Genomic DNA, 14,606 nt, shown 5'->3' on the forward strand with positions numbered 1-14,606 from the left:
CCATCTCTATCCCTATCTCTCTTTCTCTTTCTTTCCAGCCTTTGCTCTTTATGGGATTACTGAAAGTATTAAGGTTGGTACACTGAAAGCAAATGAGATACAAACTTATTGCTCTCTCTGGGAGCAGCAATCCCTTGCTGAGACGGATACATCAAGAAAATTTTCATGTTGGTGCAGCTTTAGCCACAAAAGCAACTTGTTGGCCCTCACCTTTGTGAACTGTCAAAACAATATGGACCACTTTTCCTGTTGTCTTCATTGGCCCATAGACTATATAATCATTCAATTTTGTATCTCACGAGAACTATTTCCAAAAAGGAAATGAGGGGTTAGTTTTTTACTGTAGGGCTCCACATTTACTGACATAGTGATGCTTTTTTTTTTTACCCCCCAATCTGGGCATTTGATTCTGGAAAATTAACAACGCTGTATAACTGCCAACTCCACAAAAGTGGTACCAGTTTTGTCAGCAACTTATGAACTACTCCCCAAATGCATATGTCTGGGGAAAAAACAGTATGAATGTGTCTGGCATAATAGTGAAGAGGTGGACTTGTGTTACAGATAAAATGGCATAAGAAAAGCCATCAGCTCATGATTGAAACTGAAAATGTAATATTGTCTGTAGAAGTGAAGACTCTGGCCAGATTGACTAGGTGTGAATCCTGGTTCTGCCATTCAGTAGAGAGGTGATCTTGGGGAAATCACATAATCTCTCTATGCATCAGTTTACATATTAATAAAATGAGGATAATGACATCTGATATCTAGCTACCCACCTCCTAGTTTTTATGAGATTTAAAATAAGCAAATATACATAAAAGTAGTTAGAATAAAACCTGAACCCAGGGAATATTTATATATTTATGATTATCTGATAATTTTTAGAAGTAAAGGTGAACATTAAAGAGCTTTCTCTCTCACCCTGCCTCCTCTAAGAGAAAAGTGTAAAAAATTTGTTGTCACTTCTAGAATGTGGAATGATTTGAAAACAGCACTATTTTGTTTTAAAGCTGAAACTCTGGTAGTGCAATTATCTTAAAAGGAAACATGCTTAACCTTTAACCAAGACTAAATTAAGCAGAATTGTTTTTACACTCCCCTTTTAGAGGGAAACAAATCATAAGAAAATACTTCATTATTAGCGATGTCTTCAAAAAGCAACTTTAAACATCCTTGTTATGCCTGGGGTCACTGTGTTTTCAGTACCATCTTCAATGTCTATGCATTTACAATTTTATAGAATTTGAAGGCAAACACTCTCTTGGTGGGTCCCTGTGGTGTGAAAATGTTGGACTTCACGAAGGAATTCTTGAGATGTCTTTGGTGCAAAAAGGTGATTTTGTTAAAGCACAGGGACAGGACCCAGAGGCAGAAAATGCTGCACTGGGGTTGTGACAGGTGACTGATTAATATACTTTCAAGTTGGAAGGGGCTTAAGAAAAGGTCATTTATTACTGTCTAATAAAACCTTAGTCATGAGATCCTTCAGATGTGTATCAGTGGGCCATATGCTTGGAGGATGATTGCCAAGATATATCTTGGGGTGGAATGTGGGGGTAGAGATAAAGGAAGTTTCCAAAGGAAACTAGTATATGTTTTATATGTTAAAGTAGACTTAGAGGATCCTGTGGTGGGGGCAGGATAATGTTAAGCTGATATTGCTTTTTTCTAGCAAAGTGTTGACATAGAGACAACAGAGTTCCTAAAGGAAGAGCACTCTGCCTGTTTCAACGACTTGTCAGTGGGCTGTAGGCAATAAGGAAGTTTATTTTTTTTTCTTTTGCCATTGTTTTCCCACATCACCTGGACTCCTAGAAATTTACATAAAATTTTGTGAACATGTACACTTTTCTAAAGAAAGAGATCCTTGGTTTTCTATCATTTTCTCAGAGGAGCTTATGACCTAAAGATTAAGAACCATCCTCTATGGCAGAATAAATTTTCCATCTTTAATGAAGATAAAATGATAAAACCCTATTTACCAAGGCAGGAAAATCTGCTAGTGTATCTTAGGTTATAGTTAAAAGAATCAAGGCAAAAGCTTTATTTTCTCTGGTATACCCTTAGGTAACCAGAATTTAATCAACGCTTACTTGTGTCAAGCAGCCATTTTTCAATATATTAGCTGAACTAGTATTTCATCCAGAGAAAATGAATTTTATTTATTGTTCATTCTTTCTCTTCTGTCATTCTACTTTTGAAACTATTAACATTTTCCATAGTTTTGTAATTATATATTTCTTATGATATGCTTGGGAATAAAAACTTGTGTAAATACTACAAAACCATTATTATATCCATCTCATTAATATAATTTAGTAGAGAGTATTTCTATTCATTCTGTCCAAGTGTATTGTGGAATAAAGTATTTGAAAGAGAACAAGGGACAGTTGGAAAGAAGGGAATTTTATTGACCTCTGAAATCGTAAAAATGTGTTGCATTTCTCATGTACTATGCCAATGTTTAAACTCACATTAACTTTGATGTTTTTAATTGCTTTTATTAAAATGGCTCAATAGAATATTTTAAAATAATTGATTTATAGAGTCCTAGAAAGGGTACACATTCCAGGCTCAAAAACTTTAAAGTTTTTAGTTGAAGGAGTTTAAGTAAATAATTCAGAAATGCATTCTGTTTACCTGTTAATAATTAAGCAGGTTAGACTGTGTACTTTTTATAGTCATTGAGTTTTAATTTATTTATTTGTTGGTGTGTTGGTTTTTAAGAATTTATTTAAGCCATTCTGCTATTGGGAAATAAAATCGAACAGAGTAAAGCTGCACATAATAAAGGAAAGGGATTGGGTTACTTTTAAAGAGACAAGTGACAAAAAAAGAAATTGACTGGATTTTAGGATTAAAAGAAGTATGTAGTACATAATCTTTCTGAACTTTCCCCCTCTGTTTGGAGGGGAAACTGAAATATCTAACAGCAAGTATGATGGAGTTAGGTGAACAGTCTTTTGTTGTAGCCCTAGAGCCTGCTTCAGTGGAACTTGATTTGATCTTAGATGGCTTCATTATGGGGTTTGGCCAGGTTACTTTAATGGATTCTTGGAGAAGTCTACCATAGAGTTTATCAGATTCTCTGGTGCTTTAAAAACTCTGGTAATACCCAAAGCCAGAATGCATATCTTCGTTCTAAGAAGCACCATTATGGACTAGAACTGAATTGGCCTTTCCAGTCTTCGAGGGACTGCATCTTGTCCTCTTGACCATGTACGTGTATGTTCTTCCTGATGTTCCTTAAGGATTGTAAATCAGTTTTCATTTGCCGTTTCTGGTGAGATACAAACAAACTTCATATTTCAATTTTTATTTAATGACGACTTGTTTTATAATCATCAGTAGAGGATAGCCTTCAACACATTCTGTTTGTTTTGTTGTAAGGTATCGTTTGGTTGCTTTTGATTTTTATTTATTTGAAATTGTAACTATAATGGTCCTATCACTGAAATTGATGCATGTTCTATTTGCTTTCTCTTATAATAAATAGTATGCTTACTATATAAAATAACCTCTAACTTCTTAAGTTTTCTACATTCCAGGCTGTGCATTTCTTTGAAAATTTAATTAAAGACTGACTCCTAGGAATCTAAGAAATACCATTATAGGTGGTTGCTGTTTTTGTTTGTTTTTGGAAAATCTTATTTTTCTTTCTTTTCTTTTTTAAAATTTTCTTTATTCTGTCTTCCTTCCCTCCTTGCTCCATCTTCTTTCCTTCCTTCCTTCCTCTTTTATTTTATTTTTTTCAACAGAAGTGCCTTTCAAAAATAGGGACAGATAGATCTTTTCAACTGGATTTCTTAACATTCAGGAAATCTAGTAATATATCATCTAATCTTTTTTCTGAAACATAGACTTGCTCTTGTTTTAGTGACTTTAATGTTTATAAAAAGTAATTTGTGTTTATTGTAGAAAATTTGGAAGGAAATCACAAGAAGAAAAATATCTGCCATAACCTTAGTATCTGAGATTAGTGCTAGGAATAATTTAGTATATAGATTCTTACATGATTTTTCTAATGCATACATGTTTTTTCTGATACATAGATAGACACATGCATACATATCTACATATATTCACAGAACCAAACATTGTGCATAGTCTATATATTTATATATACCACAAAATTACTAAAAAATTATTATTAATATTTTGCAACCTGCTTTTTAAGCTTAATGATGCTTTATAAATTTTCACTTGCTGTATTTTATGAAAGCTCATAGTTATACCACATGTCATTTATTTAACCAGTTCACTGTTTGGAATATTTAGGCTATTTTAATTTGCATTCCTTTCAGTACAGATTAATTATTACAGAATATTCATTACAGATAATTATCTATTACAGATTAATATTGTTTTATATGTATCCTAGTTTGCATTTCTTCTATTCTGAATTGCCTATTCATTTGAAAAAGATGAGATCTTTGTTTCATTTATTTATAGATTAATAACTCTATGATGTCCTATACATTAAAAATATTTATGTGTTTTATTGTTGGCCTCATATTCAACATATTTTTTTAAAAGATTTTATTTATTTATTTGACAGACAGAGATCACAAATAGGCAGAGAGGCAGGCAGAGAGAGAGAGAGGGAAGCAGGCTTCCTGCGGAGCAGAGAGCCTGATGCGGGGCTCGATCCCAGGACCCTGAGATCATGACCCGAGCCGAAGGCAGCAGCCCAAACCACTGAGCCACCCAGGCACCCCTCAACATAATTTTTGACTGAAAAATTTTTAAGTAATTTTTAAGATTCATAAATCTTAATGATTGTTTATATTCTACTACTGTCTATGTGGCTTAAAAGGCATTCTCACCTTGAAATTCAGAAAATTATATACATAGGATTTCTAATAGATCTTTGATTAGTTATTATATTCAGATGTATCAATTTCCTTTATTTTTGGTGCCTGATAAGAGGTATGAGAACAAAAAAGATTATTTTATTACATACTTAGTCTCAATGCTGTGAAAATGCTACCTGTAATACTTAACCCATATTAGAGTCCCTGTGGTCTATTCTATTGATTGGTCTCTTCCAACTGCCAATACCACACCATTAGCTATATTTCAGTTTTTGGTGAAAACTAACCTTGTTTTTTGCTGCAAGGTCAAAAAACAATACTTACATTTTTTTCTGTTGTAATCTCCGATGGTTTATTTATTTTTTAAAATTTGAACTAAAAAAAAAAGCATTTGAACTATTAACGATAATTTTAGTTCAACTTAGTTCAACAAAGACTTACTGAATGTTTGCTATACACCAGTCCCTGTGCTTGTATTAAGAACACTGAAATGAATTGGAAACTGTGTGGTAGAATCTTTGTGCTAGAAAAATATATTAATCTGATGGAGGCAGACAGAGTGTGTAAATGGTCAAGATAGTGGCCTAATATTGGTAATTTTATTTTTTTCTGATTCTTTTTTACCTTTTTTTAATCTACAACTTATTGACTCTAGTCATTTTTTTATCTTTTCTATCTTTCTTTAAACCCAGAGAAGATTAGATGACATTGATTTAACAGTTAGATTGTCTCAGACATATGAAATATGATGACATTTTTCATATTCATATAGTCTGTTTACTTTTTCTAACTAATGAACTGATAATTGTGTCTTCCTGTTTTCAGTTATGTACATTTTTATTGAATATTTGCTAAGCACTATTTAAGGAGCCACAGGGAAAGAAAAATGAATGTCTTTAACAAATTTACGTTTTTCGGGACGCCTGGGTGGCTCAGTTGGTTAAGCAGCTGCCTTCGGCTCAGGTCATGATCCCAGCGTCCTGGGATCGAGTCCCACATCGGGCTCCTTGCTCCGCAGGGAGCCTGCTTCTTCCTCTGACTCTGCCTGCCACTCTGTCTGCCTGTGCTCACTCTCTTTCTCTGAAAAATAAATAAATAAAATCTTAAAAAAAAATTTACGTTTTAGTGGGGGAAATTCATTATTTATAAAATAATAGCAATATAAGAAAATAATACATATTGAGAGTATTGTTTGCTGTGTGCATTGTACAAAGCAAAGTAATATATATTAACTCATTTACCTCTTATAATAGTCCATCTAGTCCCCTAGATACTTTTTGTTCTAGATACTTTTTTGACTCTTTCACTTCATGCACACTTGCCTTATTGTCACCTCCTCTGAGAAGCTTTCCTGTCCAAACCAATTTAAAATATCCGCCCATGTCACTCTCAGTGCCATTACCTTACTGTTGGCACTTATGGTACTAATTATATGACATTATAAGTTCAACAACCTACATGCTTATTGTTTGTTTTCCACTACTAGAATGAGTATTGAATGGCAGACTAAACAATGGGTTGTAGAAGTTTGTAGTTGTGAAAGAGCAAAGTTTAGTATATAAAATTTAATTTCACTAAGTCTGAATTTCTTTATATGTAAATGGATGCAGACTTAGTGCTTGTCTTAGAGTTGTTCAGGTTGTTCATTCTTTCATTCAATAAATATTCATTGATCTTAGTATATGGTAGACACTCTTCATGAAATTGGGAATACAGTGGAAAAAAACAATGTCTGCCCTTATGGCACTGCCATTCTACTGGGGGAGATAATAGATAAATAAAAATTACTTTTATAATATATCATGTAATGGCCAAATTAATTTTCTCCAAATTAAATATCTCTACCTCATCCCCATAATCTGAACATTTTTTTTCTATTTCTAGTTATTGTCTGTTTATCAATGATTAAGGGTTCTAATCACACTCCTAGAAGATTTTGATTTTCTCAAGTTTGATGTTGCAGAGTAATGTATATTACTCATGTATCCTGACTATAATAGGACTTGCACCTTCCTTTCCTCAATCCCATTTACTAGTACAGCTTAAACTTGGGTTTGTTTTGGTTTACTGGTATAGTTTGCTGTTTGATTCTTTGTTTTCCCTTCCTAAGATATTATTTATGCATATTAAAGATCCAATCAATTAAAATCCTTAGATCTTTTTCATTTTTTTTTTTTTTTACTGTAGATGCACTAGCTGATGAGATTGTTTTTTTTGTTTATGTATGTGTTTCCATTAGTAAAACTGCTTTTGAGATTTTGAATGGCTGAATCTCTGTGGAGATTATTAGTAAATATGACATCAAGGTCATCATTGAAATTTCATAGCAAAATTAGAGGGATAACTTTCCAAGGACATAAAATACCAAATTCAATTTTTAAGAGGAGAATTGTTTCTAGTTAATTTTTTTATATTGAAACTCACCAAATTGGGTTTAAAGGTACCTCAACATCCTGCCTACTTTACTGCTCCCAGTACTAGCTTTGAGTATATACTATCAAATGCATGTGAATAAAAAAGAATTTAAAAGTGACTCATCCATTTGTTTGACATTCCTGCGTCCAAATCTGAGTAGGACCCTACAATAATAGCCTTGCTTGCTGAGAGAGAAAACATAAAGCCATGTTCTAATGTCAGTGCATTACGTACTGGATCCCAGTTCAAGCTATATTGAACATATTACCCTCTGCTCCCTATTTCATTCCATCAATTTACTTTTCATTTTCTGCATTATCTTCCTTTATGCAAATCTCTTTAGCCTCACTCATTATTTTATGGATAGGACCTGTGTTTTATGTTTTTATTTTTCCTAACTCATCAGTACTTACCAGTATATTATACACAATAGATCTTTGCAAAATCTCTGATAATTAAGAATAGACAAAGACATGGGATAAATCTATTTGGGATTAGTTTTTTTTTTTTCAATTGCAAAAATAAATGTAAAAACTTTGTGTAAATTAAGAAAGCTTCTGATGGTACTGTAATAAATACCCTGGTCTACATCTAAACCCTGTTCACATAGTGATTTAAATCATATATTCGTGTCATACTTTACTATGTACTCGTACTGCATATACAGAAATGAATGTGGTAGTCTTTTTTTTTTTTTCCTTTTGAAAACTGTAGATGCTAGTTGACACACACAAACCCAGCTACCTACTTTTCATGACGAGTTATAGACATGCTATGGAAATCTTAATTGCTTCCTTGGAAGATTTCTAATTTTAAGTATTTCCTTTTTACAGTCACACAAAAAGAAGTATTAAGGATTACCCTTTGAGACTCTGAAGACTGAAGGTAATGTCCAGTGATATTTTCTTGAAAGACTTTTGTCTTCTTGAAAAGTTTCATAATATTTAAGGCCTTGGCTTTACTGCCTCAGGTCTTTATTGCCCTTTAACACATTAAATATCTTTTTCTATGTCTACCTAAAAAAAATCTGAAATTATAAATCAAAAAAGAAGAACCCTAACATCATGTCAGAATGTTTCAGTCTAATTGGGTGTTGCTGTACTTCTTTCTTCTATATGGAAATGTATTAGGGTCCTTCCCTATTTTTTAAATCAGTTTGGAACTCTTCTGATTTTATACCTTGCCCTTTTCTTAAATAGACATATTGACTCAAAGCCAAAAAGTCGGCATCCATTCCTCCTCATGAAGAGCTTTACAACTAACTGTACAAGATAAAAATGCATTGGTTACAAGCAAAAAACCATGCAGGAAATCATGCAGATGAGATTTCATGGCTACTTGTAGTCAAAAGTCCAGAATTTCAGGCAAGACGTATACAATAGACTTGTGTTGCTGCATTGTGTATAAAGAGCTCATAGGGATTGAAGAACGTTTCTGAGACAAGAGGGGCTATAATTACTTTGCTTCTTACATGCATGGTTAGATCTTCCAGCGAGAATAACGTGGTAGGGTAATTTATTATAGAAGAGTAAATCACAGATTACATTGGAGGGGGATGGGGTGCTGATCCAACCATCAGTTTTGTGAATACATACACTTAAGCATGTGTGATAGCTTGTTTTTAATTTCTTTACACCAGTGCACACCTCAAACATTCCGTTTAGCAGTGGGATATGCAAATTGTTCCAAATGCAGCAGCAGTACTTTCACCTGAATGTCAAAACTGTCAGAGAGCTTTAAATCAAATCTTTATAACATTTTTTAAAAAACCAGCCAGCCCAAGATTGAGGCACCTAACTCCCTGAAAAAACTTGATTCCCATGCTTTCAAAATGCTCCAGTATGTCAACAGGGTAATGTCAAAGTTCTAATTCACCTGCTTTCTAATTTTAACCTTTTAAGGATTTTATTTTATTTGGCTTAATTACGATATTTTCTACAAATTAATGATAAATGCCTTGATTAATAAAACCAAATGTCAGAGAAAATGACAACTTGATGAAAAATTAATACTCGGCAATATTTTAAGGTACATAAGTACTAAAGATGTACTCTTAATCCTCATACTTCATCAGCTCTTTTTGAAGATGGGTAACAGCATTATTCTTGCACAGAAGTTTCCATAGCCACATGTGTAGATGCATTTTAGCAATATAGTTCTCAGCTATTGTTTTACTACTAGCTATTATAGATAGAAATATATTCATAATTTTTAGTCTCACCTTTTTCTCATGATATTTTTATTTTTATTTCACAAAATCAAGGTAAACTATATTTTAGGTTGTTTCTAGAGATGAGGCTACCGTATTGAGTATCCAGATAGCAGCCTGTATGTGTGTGTGTATATATTTCAAGAGATCTCATGGTATAAAATGTAGTAGTTTGCAACTGGATATCTGTTAGACTGTTAATTAATCTGGTTATGAATATTTCAGCTGGAATATCTAAAAATTATTCAGTAGAAGTATTAAATACAGAGAGGGTGCACCTCTATTTCAAAGGGAAGTAGACTTTAATATGGGGATTTACTTTTTCTCAATGTTTTTTTCCTGAGTTTTCATTAAAAGACCTGATTAGCAATAAAGAATAGTAATTTGCTTTTTCCTATAAACTCTTGATTAGATTTTAAAAAAACCTAAAGATCAAGAAATGTGACTATTTTCCCTTTACTGATGGTCATGGAGTTAAAAAAATTTTAAAGATTCTATGTATTTTTCCATCTTAACAAACATCAGGATAACTTTTTGATATGAATGCTTAATTATTTGATTAAATGTACTATGCAGGAATTATAGTCTGTGTTGCATTTTTATTTTCATATTTCATAGATGAAGCTGCCAACCAAATGAGGGAAGGCACAATGGCTTCTTCTGTGTTGTGCTTTTGTTTGGTTTGGTTGTTAAGGGATAAATAGACCCACATAATGCACTGTCAGTGAAATGGACACACTTTGACCATCTGTTCATATAATGACATGATGGCCATACCTATCAACAGAAATTTCTGCCAACTAATGTTAAAATCACTTTTTTTTTTTTTTTTGGTAATATGCTGGGAATTTCTAGATAGTTTTTTCAGGCATGTTGTTATGCATAGTGAGATATATAGAGGTAAATGTTGGTCAACATCTTATAAACACAATTATGCTAATCTCAAGGGGATGCATTCTGTCAGTGGAGATTTCTGGTACTATTTAAAATTGGGAGATGGATTGCGCTGAATCTTCTTTAGCTGGCTATAGGTTTCATTGTTTTTGTGTTATTGTCTGGTTCCAGACATCCAGTTTGTACTGGCCAAGCTGCTTGATGAGTAGGGGCCACCAACATTGCTGCCCTGACTGCTTACATACCTGCTATGAATAATAGATTTTTCGGGTAGTTAATCATTGCATTGTAACTATCTCTGTTCCTCCTTAGCTGATCACTGCCCAGAGAAGTTTAAGTTCCCCTGTAGCACAAAGCTTCTATTATGTTTCTATACCTGCATTTATTTGTATACCAAAGCATCTATAATTCTTTTTTTCAAATACTGGTAAATAAGACATGCCACACTTCTTTGCCAGTTCATCAACTACATATTAAACAATGTACTTCCCTCCCCCCTTGTTAATTATATCCATTTGCCTTTTACCAATTTACTTCCATATACAAACCAATTAACTTTTATTCATTAGTTCCAGGATTTGGTCAAGGAAATACTAACACCTACGTCACAATTCACAGCTTTAAAAGTTTCTCATTGAAATTTTAGTTATATGAGTCAGTACTATAAGAGAATATCATCATTTTCCCCAAAATGTTGATGAATAAAGGAGGTAGACTGAAACCCAAAATAGTCTTAAAAGACTTTTTGCTTCATGTGACACTGTTTGATCACAGAAATGAGGACAACTGACCAAACCTTATACAGTTAGATTCTTTAGTTTTGGGAAGTTGGAGTTGATTTTTTAAACTTCATGCTGGTGTGAACACACAACGACCAGTAGTGTTCTTTGAAGAATCTAAACCTTATGGAAAATTAAACCTGTTAGACTATCTCTGATCCAACAGGGGGGAAAGAAAAACCCTAAAAATAAATGTTTTCTAATGGACTTAATATATATAAATTTCCAGGTTGAGTACTTATAGTTTCACCATAACCTTCTCTCTAAATGATTTTTTAGTCCTTTTGGAAACTGCATTCTCACCTTTAAGCTCACATTTTACTTTGCAAGCTCAAGTAATTGAGACCTTACTGGTTTGAAAAGATTAAGGCAGCTTCCAGATTTGCCTGCTGTATAACTTAAGTACCAGTAGAATGATCAGTTTCTCTCAATAGGATTCATTTACCTTCATTTCCTTTGCAAGCTTGTGTTTATTAATGAATAAACTACACTCATGAAACTTACTGCTAAATAGATCAATCAAAAGATATCAAGAAAACCATGAACATTGTCCAAGATATATAGGAGATTTCTGTTTCCTGCCTAAATGCTGCTTTCATTCTTCCTCCCTATCTACCATCCCCCTAATATCCAGGTCTCTCTTTGTATCCTTTAGTGATGACAAGATGTTTTTTATTCCTCTAATGAAGTGGGAAACAGATTTACATGCTTTCTTCTTAGGATTAGATTACTTATTGTAGTACTGCTCAACGTATCTTTGTAATACTCCCCAACCTCTACCCACACTAATTAGTGACTTTCAAAATTAGGGAAAATCTTGGTTGTGTGGTGGCTCTATATTTATCAGTGATCAAGGAAGTGTTACTAATACACTTGTCAGTATTAAAAAAGAATTAAGTAAATAAAGGGCCAGATGGCCAAGCCCAGGACCTATCAAGAACCCAGTATGTGTGGGCTGGTCCAATGGAATGACAGAAGTGTATTACCAGGCTAAGTGGAATCAGAGTTAGGCTTTCACTTACAAGAAAAAACACATTTTTCAAATGTGTTTTCTTATGATAATAGTGATTTACATGTTCAGACCTCATTTGTACCAGTAACATTTAAAAGCCTATATTTCCCTTTATATCAAGAGACAGGAGTGTTTATGTGTATCAGAAAAGTCTCTCGGAATAGGACATAGTGGCATCAAAGTAATGCAGTTACCATGCAAGCATTTTTGCTGATTCAGAGAAGAATTCTGCTTTGTTCTCTCACGAGAGCCTATGTGTTTACTGTTATAACTTACTTATTACATTTTATTTTAACTGAATATTTGTCTCTTCCAAGAGACTCAACTATGGCGTATGATATAAGGAACCTGGTTATGTAGAGGTTGTTATAGTGAATGGCCAGATGAGGGACTAGTAAATATTCTCTAAGTGTTTTCTTACAATAATAGCATTACAGTAGGGGTGCCTGGGTGGCTCAGTGGGCTAAAGCCTCTGCCTTAGGCTCAGGTCATGATCCCAGGGTCCTGGAATCGAGCTCTGCATCGGCTCTCTGCTCAGCAGGGAGCCTGCTTCCTCCTCTCTCTCTGCCTACCTCTGCCTACTTGTTATTTCTGTCAAATAAATAAAATCTTCAAAAAAATTTTTTTAAAAAGAGCATTACAGTAGTGGTTATAATAAGATTAACTTAAAGAAATTGTGAAAATAAATTCCCTTCCTTTCCTATGACTTAATTTTCTTTACATGTATACATATATAAATATCTTATTTCCTACTGTAATTTCCATTTTCATTTATTTTCTTTTATCTTGCAAGTATGTACTTTCGGAAGACATTTTAAATCTTTGTGGTTTCTGGGATAGATCGATGGATCAGAGAATTGCTGGGTAGGTAAACTGACTAAATAGAATGTACATTTTTTGAGGGGAGCCTGGGTGGCTCAGTCTATTCAGTGTCTGTCTTTGGCTCAGGTTATGATCCCAGGGTCCTGGGATTGAGCCCCTTGTCGGGTTCTCTGTCGTCAGGCTCTTTGCTCAGTGGGGAGCCTGCTTCTCCCTTCTTCCTCTGCTTCCTTCCCCATTTGCTTCTGCTCTCTTTCTCTAATAAATAAATAAAATCTTTAAAAAAATAGAATGTACATTTTTTTAAAGATTTTACACCTCACGGCTATACAAATAATGGAGAAAAGATTAACTAACCATGGGCCTCCCATCTTCTTTCTCACCATGCCTTCTTTCCAAACTCCAGTAGATATTTAGTAGATGTCTGCTCTGCCAGCAACTTTCCAGGTGCTAGATATAATTTCTGAACAATAGAGACATAGCCCTTATTCTTGTGGGTCCTACTGTCTAATAGGAAAATATAATAAACACATAAATAAGCATTACAAACATAGATATATAATAAAATGGCATATTTTGCTGGATTTCTCAATTCTGGTATGAATTAGGGAGTTTATAGTGGAGAAATTATCTTCAATGACCTGCCATATTAAGAATCATAGATCACTTGTAGATTTTAAAAATGCAGGCTGGCCAAATTATTTCAGATTATGTTTCATGGGGTGGGTGGCCTTGGGATGAAGATAGATAAAGCAATACTTGCTTTCAAGGTGAATCAGAAAGAAGCCAGCTTTGTAAACCTGGCTTACTAGATATGAGGTTAAGTGACCTCAATGTGTTTCAGATCGCAGATTGAAAAATCATGGGAATTTTTTAAATGACAAAATATTATCTCTTAAAAAGATTGTTTATGAATAGTCCAGAGTTTACCTGTGAACTGGGTTGTAGTAAATAGTGATAAAGGAGTAGGTGATAGAAATGTATATTTTTCCTTCCGCTCTTTGGACATGTGTGTGAAATATTTTTGTCTCTGATCAGATTGTTCATTATGTTCCCTTTGGATGTGTGGACTGTTCGGCCTTCCATCGTGCATGCTCATTCAAAGGCATTCCAAGTCATTATGCTGGACTTCAGCCTTGTTCAGTAAAAAGGCCATTTCTTCCATCAGCTGTGCACTTGGACATACATCCTTTTTACTCTCAAAAAGATTTTATATGCATTCAGAGTATATTAGATGGATTTGTCAAATTACTCACAGATAATCAGTTTTTTAAAGTTATCATTTGAGCTATGACCTCTCAAACTGTGAATTATAAGGTTTGACCCTTTGGCTCACTGTTTGACACAGCAGCCATTAATTACAGTTTTTAAAGGACATTTTATTTCAGTTAGAATTTGTGTTATGAAAACAGTTTAAGTATTTTTTTCCTTTAACTTTTAGGAATAAATGCTGAAGTGTAAATGTATGTATGTGTGTTTATATATATATTTATCTATTGTATTTATTAAATATTATATATAAATATGTTATATATAATAACTATTTCTTATATTTGACTATAAGTATTATATAGTATAATACTTATATAAGTATGTATATTATATATATACTTGACTATAGCATGCTTATGCAAGTTAGCTATTTCTTATATTTGACTATA

At 33.5% G+C, this 14,606-nt stretch overlaps 1 protein-coding gene across 15 annotated transcripts in view; it reads left to right on the forward strand.

Annotated features, from left to right (window-relative positions):
• ZBTB20 (zinc finger and BTB domain containing 20) overlaps positions 1-14,606 on the forward strand; it is an 805,287-nt gene that overhangs the window by 150,899 nt on the left and 639,782 nt on the right. For 12 of the 15 annotated variants that reach the window (XM_059391916.1, XM_059391918.1, XM_059391915.1 and 9 more), the window contains one exon: positions 8,066-8,117. The exons of the other annotated variants lie outside the window; for them this stretch is intronic. The gene's annotated coding sequence lies outside the window, so the exon portion shown is untranslated. The remainder of the gene's footprint in view (positions 1-8,065; positions 8,118-14,606) is intronic. 15 annotated transcript variants of the gene reach the window in all.

The sequence above is a fragment of the Mustela nigripes genome, chromosome 2 (assembly GCF_022355385.1).
Source record: "Mustela nigripes isolate SB6536 chromosome 2, MUSNIG.SB6536, whole genome shotgun sequence".
NCBI lineage: Eukaryota > Metazoa > Chordata > Mammalia > Carnivora > Mustelidae > Mustela > Mustela nigripes.